This window comes from Pseudophryne corroboree, chromosome 11, assembly GCF_028390025.1.
Source record: "Pseudophryne corroboree isolate aPseCor3 chromosome 11, aPseCor3.hap2, whole genome shotgun sequence".
NCBI classification, from domain to species: Eukaryota; Metazoa; Chordata; class Amphibia; order Anura; family Myobatrachidae; genus Pseudophryne; species Pseudophryne corroboree.
Window position 1 is genome coordinate 361,949,321 of NC_086454.1, and position 8,738 is coordinate 361,958,058.

Here is an 8,738-nt window from a genome sequence, read left to right on the forward strand (position 1 = left end):
TCACACATTACATACCTTGCCGACCCGACTGGTCGGTTTACAGAATCAACCCGAACCGAGGTTGATCGCCCCCTTCCTGAACAACTGGCCCCCATAATTTGCAGGTGTTGCTTGCTCTACCTCTGACCTTTATATCAGGGTGTTCAGCGAACCCTTACAAAAAAACAAAATATTCAAAGATAGGTTGACGGTGAAGTTTACCGAGCACCTCACTCACTCGCCCACGCCGACCAATATACCCACACACTGATATAGTGCTGGCGTACTCGACCCAGGGCCCCTATTAACCTTAGTTTACTGGAACATGTAGGTATGATCCGAAGAGCATTAACCCTTTCCAGTAAAGGTGGGGTTGTCGGATAGTTCTAGAGTGACCAGCGAACTTCCCTTTTTGAAAAAATAAAAAATTACACAAATCACGTCAGAATGTACAAATAGCGTTTGTGACCGGGTTTGTACACAAATGGTACTGGTCAGGTTACTAACTAATGCACACAATTACGTGCGGTACAGTCGTTCAGCACATAAGCAACTAATCTTATGTACGGAGCGACCAGTGGAATCGACATTTTGCAGCTGCGAATTCCTTCAGCCTGAGCTTTATTGGCCTATATGGGTGTTGCACCAACCCTTCTTGGTGTTGTGCCTTGTCTCTATAGCGGACTTCTTTGTACCTAGACCTCCTGGTCTGTTATATGACCTCCTGGTCTGACCTCCTGGTCTGCTATACTTCCTGGTCCGCTACACTCTAATGCTCAAATTTTATGTTTAACCAGGGATGCCTCCCTAGCCACCGTGCATGTCACTTACACGTATGTACCTTCACGAGAACTCGATGATTTCTGTGGTTCAATCCCCAAAATTGTAAAAACAAACACTCACTCACCACATATACACTTTTGTTTCTATTTCTATTTCTGCGCAGAAATTTTCTTTAGACCAGATGTGTTGTAAATTTGGAGAAGGATCTGTTAATTTAAATTTCGAATACTAAAATAAACTTGCGCTATTTATCGCCTGTTGCGCTACTTATCGCCTTGCGCTATTTATCGCCTTGTTGCGCTATTTATCGCCTTGCTAAAAATCAACACTATCGTGTGACTTGAGTTACATGGGCGTACCCAGACGCTCCGTTGCGTAATTTACGCTGCGTGCGTCGGCCTTTGCGTACGCGAGTCTCAGCCCTTTGTTAGAGACACGTGTACACAAAACCAATGTCCACCGTAACACAATGTACACGTTTATCAATGTAGATGATCCTCGATCCTCTACTGAACCCCACACCAATCTCTCCTTGTACCTTTAGGTAGAGCTGCGTGTGTGCTTTACACTTTATCCCTTAATATATTACTTTTACACTTTAACTATGAAATAGCGACAAATCTCTCTTAGCACGTTTTATCAATTTATAAGATGGCAAACAGGAGAGTGATATATGAAAATACACGAAAAAGAAATGCAGATATGCGTGTGTGCGTACGCAAGATAGAAAAAAACAGTTTTAAAAGACACTAGCGTGTTGTTCTTACCTCCGGTTCCGGATTCCCTCAGCACCCTTTACTAAGCGAAGCAGACGCTTATCCCGTCAGCACTGCGAAGAATATGATCTCCCGCCCTTTGCTGATGGATAATGTCTGCTGAAATTACCTAGCAGAGATATGTGAAGGACAGGACGAGCCGCCAATTGATAAAGCTAAATATTTATCTTATATAACACCCTTTATGAGGTCTAAGAACACTGTACGCTATTCACGTATGGAATACCGTAAGGGTACGCACGTTGCGTAACAATCGCTTAGCCGTAGTCGAGACGCTCAAGCGTCACGTTCGCTCACGGCCAAGAGATCACAGGCAGGCACGCTATTGGCTGCCGACTAACGTAATGATTCGCTATAGCGTAGCAGGCGCTCGGGACCACGAGGAGATCACCAGCGGCGCTGACGCTCACAATGTTAAACCTTTATATCTAAACCATAAACAATGTATTATGCAGCAAAACCTTAGTATAGAGATAGAGTGTAGATGCAACCTTGTGTAGCCTGATTATCTTAAAAGCTGTTCGAGCGTCACCGACGCTCTGAAAATACTTAACACTATGAGAAATACACAGATACCTGGGCTTAGGGTCCAACGCCTTATATATATATTATGAATGTTATACTTGCAAAAGAATTAATACAATACAAGTCATACACTACAATATAACATAGACTAACTAACCAGATAACTACACAGGAAATACAATACAATACTATTACGTTTAAGAGAATACGAGAGAAGGAGGAGAGAGAGAGAGAGAGAGAGAGAGAGAGAGAGAGGGATATGGCTCAGAATAACAAGGAAGACAATATGATTGCGGAGAAAAACTTACGCACAAAGGGGAACGATCGCATGCGCCTCTGGACATCCAGCTCCCGATTATCAGCAATGAGAACCGTTGAAGAGTGAGAGCTGGATGTGATCGGCTTGTCTATTTATGCCCCACACACAATACAATTCAATGGTCTCTACAATCTCATTGTTCATTGGACACAGGAATTCCTCCTCGCATTATAACAAAAGGTCATAGGTTGATTCATACAGGTGGGCTGTGACAATTTCCAACTGCTCAGGTGGGTGGGAAACTAGGTTTCCCGCCGCATGGATAAGTAAGTGCAAATAATAGTAAATGGACATAAACTTCTTATGTCCATAACTATTCGCACGAGCGATTAATCCGCTCCAAACCAACACCGGAATATTGCTAATTAAATACTCTTCCGATGGATACTAAACACCACTGTATTACTCCTGTCTGACCCTTCGTATCAAACAAAGAGGGATTTCTCCGTACATGAACATTCTATATTAACCAAACTTTCAGAATCTATCAAAGGGACCATGATCTATAAAATACATTATAAAGTGAAAATATGTAACGAAAGAGTCGCCCGCTAGACGCATACAATCTCTACCGTAAATGCGCATACCGTGCGCCTGCAGGTGCCCGCAACAGCGAGTATGCGCACGCACGGGAGAGCGCACGCATGCGCAGCAGGGACACATATGAGGTGCAAATATGGCAGTGTGCATAGTGATATTTTTCTGACTTTGACAGCAGAGCAGATTCCTGTCTTGACCATATCCCCTGGAACTGGGCCCCTTGGGTCACAGCCCCCCATCCCCAGAGGCTGGCGTCTTCAGTAGAATCCACAAGTGGATATTGAAACTCCTGCCCTCTACCAGGTGAGGAACCTGTAGCCACCATAATAGAGAAATCTGGGCTTCTGGAGACAAGGTCACTTCCTGATACATGTGAAGGTGAGACACCGACCATTTGACCAGCAGATCCAGCTGAAATGGATGAGCATGAAATCTGCCATATTGGATTGCCTCGTAAGCAGCCACCATTTTGCCCAGTAATCGGATGCAAAGATGTATGGATACTCTGCGAGGACTGAGCACCAAGTGAACCATAGCCTGGATAGTCAAGGCCTTGTCCATCGGGAGAAACACCTTTTGAGACACTGTATCCAGAATCATTCCCAGGAACTGAAGACGTTGGGTCAGTTAGAGGTGAAATTTCTGAAAATTCAGGATCCACCGATGATCCGTAAACAGGCAAGTCGTCAGATCGATGCTGTGCAGCAGACGCTCCCTGAACACGGCCTTTATTAGGAGATCGTCCAAGTAGGGGACTATGTTTACTCCCATCATGCGCAGTTACAGCATCATCTCTGCCATGACCTTGGTGAAGACCCTCGGAGCTGTGGATAATCCAAAGGGTAAGGCCTGAAACTGGAAATGTTCATCCAATATGGTGAAACTGAGGTAAGCCTGATGAGGGGGCCACATGGGAATGTGTAGGTAAGTATCCTTGACATCCAGAGACACCAGGAACTCCCCCTACACCAGAGCAGACACCACTGCCAGCAGGGATTCCATCTTGAATTTGAACACCCGCAGATACGGGTTTAGAGACTTCAGGTTCAAGATATGGCGCACCGAACCGTCCGGTTTTGGAACGACAAAAAGACTGGAGTATAAAAACCCTGGTTGTTTAATGGAGGAAGTACTGAAACCACCACCCCTGCCTGCAAAAGTTTTTGAATAGCCTCTTGCAAGGTAACTTTTGCTGTGGGTAAAGCTGGTAAGCCCGACTTGAAAAATCTGTGAGGAGGTAGTGTTTGAAATTCCAGCCGGTAACCCTGGGAAATGAGGTCCCTCACCCAAGGATCCCGGCAGGACTCCACCCACAAATTGGCGAAGTGTTGAAGGCGAGCACCTACCTGAAAGTTGCCTTGCTGCTGGGGCTAACCGTCACGCAGAAGGCTTAATGGCAGGGGATCCGGTGGTCTGATCCAGGGAGACAGCAGTTGCAGGTTTATGGAACTTACCACGAGATCCTCTGGGAGTGGTGGAGACCCCTTGGCCTCTGCCTCTGAACCTTGCCACATGAAAGGACTGCAAGGAGGGTCGGGTGTAAGAACGCCTAGCAGGTGGTGCAGCCGACGGCAGTTAGGTAGGCTTACCCGCTATTGCTTGGGAGATCCATTTATTTAATTTGTCTCCAAACAAGGCATCACCGGTAATGAGAAGATTTTCTACACCCTTTTTGGAATCAGCGTCTGCCGACCACTGACATAACCACAGAGCTCTGCCCGCTGAAACAGCCATAGCAGTAGTGTGGCCATTAATCCTACACAACTCCTTAATAGCCTCGCTCATAAAATTTGCAACATCCTGTACATGTTGCAGCAGAGTAATGACCTCATCCTGGGGAAGAGAGTCCAAACCATCAAGAACATTATCAGACCAACTTGATTACTGCCCTGGAAATCCACCCACAAACAATTGTGAGTCATTGAGCAGCGCCTGCCGCCATATATATTGCCTTGAGCGTGGTCTCAATTTTACGGTCAGCTGTCTCTTTTAGGGATATAGCTCCTGGCACCGGCAGAACCAATTTCTTAGACAGTCTGGATACAGATCTATCGACTGATGGGGAGATTTCCCATACCTTCCTGTCCTCAGCTGGGAGGGGAAAAGTAGATAAAAAATTATTTTATCAGGGTTTAACCAAGCCTCCCTGTCCAGGGAATTTAATTCTTTAGACACAGGAAAAGTTGCTGCGGTCTTAGGTCTACCATTAAAATACAACTCCTCATCTGGTTCTGCCTCCTGATCCAGTATGTGAAGGACCTTTCTTACACCAAAAATGAGGGCCTCCAGCCCAGGGGACAGAGAGTGGTCCTCATCCATATTATATTCATCATCTACATCAGGCTGATTAGAATCAGAATCAGACTGGAGCACCTGTGGCAGTGAGCGTTTGTGTGAAACCACTAGAGGGGTCTGAGAAGCCTTTCTGCTATCTGCTGCTTTAGCCATACAATCAATAGAGTGTTTTTGACACCTGTCTCTCTCTTTTAGCTGCAGCCAATTCTGAATTTACATTCTGAATCATGCTTTTAAAGCTATCTAGCCAGTCAGGTGCCTGTGAGCTGTGTCTCTGTGGAGATAAGGAATATTGCTCACACATGAGTGACCCCGCTGAAGACGGGGTAGAGTTACAAGCAGCACACATCACCATGTCAACAGATATCTTACACAATAGTAATACAGCGCAGCCCACTGACCAACACCTCCACACAGACCCCAGAGAGCCCCTGGAGTGACATTGAGGAGCAGACACCAGCACACAGAACACAGCAACACAATGTGGTGAAGTACGCGTATAACCTGATAACAGTACAGCAGCGCTACCGCTGGCTTACTCCCCCCCTTCCTATGACCCCCTGGTACCAGTTTGCAGTCTGTAGCAGCGTGGGTCCTGGAGAAGCAGCGTGCATGCAGCCTTGAAGATCCGCAGCAGCAGGAAATGGTGCCTAGACACCGCTGGTCCCACTTCAGGAAGCCCCACCCCTTGTAACGGCGCGCGGTCCCTATGACAGTTTATACTGGCCACATATAACGAACTGCATAATATGCGTTGTACAGTACACACAAAGCCTTGAGACAGTGAGCGCTGCGGGGCTTAACAGCCCTGAGCCAGTTTGTCTGCGGTGGGCATCGCAGCTCCAGGCCGGTGATCGCCGCGTGAGTTGCTGCCAAAACTGCACCGGGGACCCGCTAACCGCACTGCACCTTGTAACTTTGGCATCTGTTAGAGGGTGGTGGCTTGCTGCTGGCATGGGCACACATACTAACGATGTGTGATCAGCACCTCAGTGTCCTGTCAGCTGGGATTATGAACCATTAACCCTCAGGAGGTTGGTTCGGTCCCCCCTCTAAGTACCACGAAGCAGGTAGTCTGTCTGCCAACCAGAGCTACCTGAAAATAATAAACTAAAGGAAAATCTCTGGAGTTCCAGAGAAATGCACCCGGCTCCTTCTGCACATTTTTCTAAACTGAGTCTGGTAGGAGTGGCATAGAGGGAGGAGCCAGCCCACACATACACACACTAAAAGTTTTTTTAAAGTGCCAGGCTCCAGTGTACCCGATCTATCCCCCATGGTACAAAGTACAAGACCCCAGTATCCACTAGGACGTAAGAGAAATAAATAATAGTAATTATATATACTGAATTGTATATAGGTGGTGGTAACACTGTCCACCTCAGCTGGCAATAGGCCAGGAGAGGTCCAATGGACAAAGTTCTACTATACCTAATGCTAAATCTGCTCCTGGAAAAGCTGGGACATACACACAGAGCCTCAGACTAGAATACTGCTCTTACCATAGGATATTATTATTATTATTATTATTATTATTATTATCATAAATAATAATAATAATATTATTATTATTATTATTATTATTATTATTATTGTAATAATATCTAATAAAGAAACTGTAACACAATCTGTAGATAATCTTAGTAAGTTACTGGATGTACGCACCGGTCACTAGAGCCGCTCCACAAACATCTTCGTAAATATTTTCCAACCATTTACTGTGCAAGAAAGAAACATTTGGTTAGTACATCCATTATACAGTATTACAGCCATGTTACACGTATCAATTCCTCACGTAAGGCATTTAGAGAAACAACAGAGCTGCTTCCTTACCATAAGCCCTGTTGTTACAAGTCAAAACCATTGCAACTAAGCAGATCTATGTAGTGTGCGGCCACACACGACATAGATCTGCTCAGTCACTCACAATGCAGATTATTTCTCTGACAATTATTTTACAAGTGTCATACCCAGGATTAGAACCCACAATTTATTACACTGGAAGCAGGCACCTTACTGATGGAGCTACTTGCTCCTGTATAGGAAACATGAGAATTAAAATTCTTGTAATTGTCAGAGAAGTAACTTCATACAGATGGCGCCTCGGTCATTCACCTGACGAGGCGCAGGCGTGTACTCCCGGCGTGACTAGGTGATCCGTCTGCGTAGTCATGTCGGGAGTGCACAGAGATGCTCCCATTCAGAGAGTCTCTGTCTGGGCGCACGGACAGAGATGCTCTTCATTCAAGCGAATGGGGTGCATCTCCGTCCGGGCGTGCGCACCCATCAAGACGGAGACACTCACGGTGACTAGGTGTGCCCAGGTGGGCGCGCCTAATCACATAAAGAGCCTGAATAATGGAGGCTCCATCTGTATAGTTAGGATTCTCATGCTTCTTATACAGGAGCAAATAGCTCCATCAGTAAGGTCCCTGCTTCCAGTGTAATAGTTTGTCGGTTCTAATCCTGGGTATGACACTTGTAGAATGTGCATCTATAATAAAGAGGGTATGATTTGTAAGGTGCAGGGACTAGTGGGGGAGGGGAGTCAGCCATGGAAGAGATAGCAGCGGCAGTCAATTAACTTAACTGAATGGAGTCACAGAATGGGAAAAGAGGTGAGGTGCGCCCCTACAGAGCAGGAGCCTGGCGGCAGCCGACTCCTCCCACAATTACGCTTCTGACATCCAGCCAAAGTGACAGATGCCCCTAAATTCCAGGGACATTCCCAGGATTTACAGACTTATCCCTGGGTATTTATGTCAGTGCACCTGCACACTAGCAGTCCATGTTTTCTGTGTGACAGATGTGACTTTTATTACCATTACTAATCATAGGTGTTGGCTTTAGAAGTCAGGATTTTGTTAAATACAATAAGATGCATTAGTTTTCACTTCAGTACATGATGGGAGATGTAGTGTTATTCCAATAGGTGTCCCTGGGCAGTGTTGGGGGGGGGGGAAAGGGGTAGGGGACTGGCATCGGTGGGAATATCAGGGGGCGTGTTGATGTCAGGGACTGCATTGAAACTCGCAGTTCCACTGACATCGGCAGCCAAATTCCGTTGGATATTCTGAGCAAACAATAGGTGGTGTCCCAGTGGCGTTGGGTTTTTTTTTTGTGCACCATGCTGGACTAGAGCTGTAGCAAAAGTCTCCACTGCTTCTCCATATCCGGCCACCTCTGAATCATGCCCTCAGCGGAGATTAGGCATAGACTATTATGGGTACATGCAGTGGCGTAACTGTGGGAGGCAATGGAATCAGAGGCCGCCGGGCTCTTGACCTGAAGGGGGCACCTCGCTCTCCCCCATTGTCTCCCACTGCCTGCCGATCCATCGCCGTTGCTGGATTTTACCCGTCATTTTTTCAGATGGAGGAGCTGTGTCAGTGACACGGCAGCTGCCTCCTGGTATCCCCAGACTGCCACTAGGGGGAGCTCCAGAGCGCAGCTGCACCCAGGCCCTTCCCATTGAGCTGGCTGGGGAAACGCTCTCTTCCTCCGCCCTGGCTGCTAGCAAA

At 46.5% G+C, this 8,738-nt stretch overlaps 1 long non-coding RNA gene across 1 annotated transcript in view; it reads right to left on the reverse strand.

Annotated features, from left to right (window-relative positions):
- The window catches only part of LOC134970280 (uncharacterized), a 236,165-nt gene extending 229,228 nt beyond the window's left edge, over positions 1-6,937 (reverse strand). The window contains exon 1 of the long non-coding RNA XR_010189758.1: positions 6,883-6,937. This is a non-coding gene — a long non-coding RNA (uncharacterized LOC134970280). The remainder of the gene's footprint in view (positions 1-6,882) is intronic.
- Positions 6,938-8,738: the final 1,801 nt, after the last annotated feature.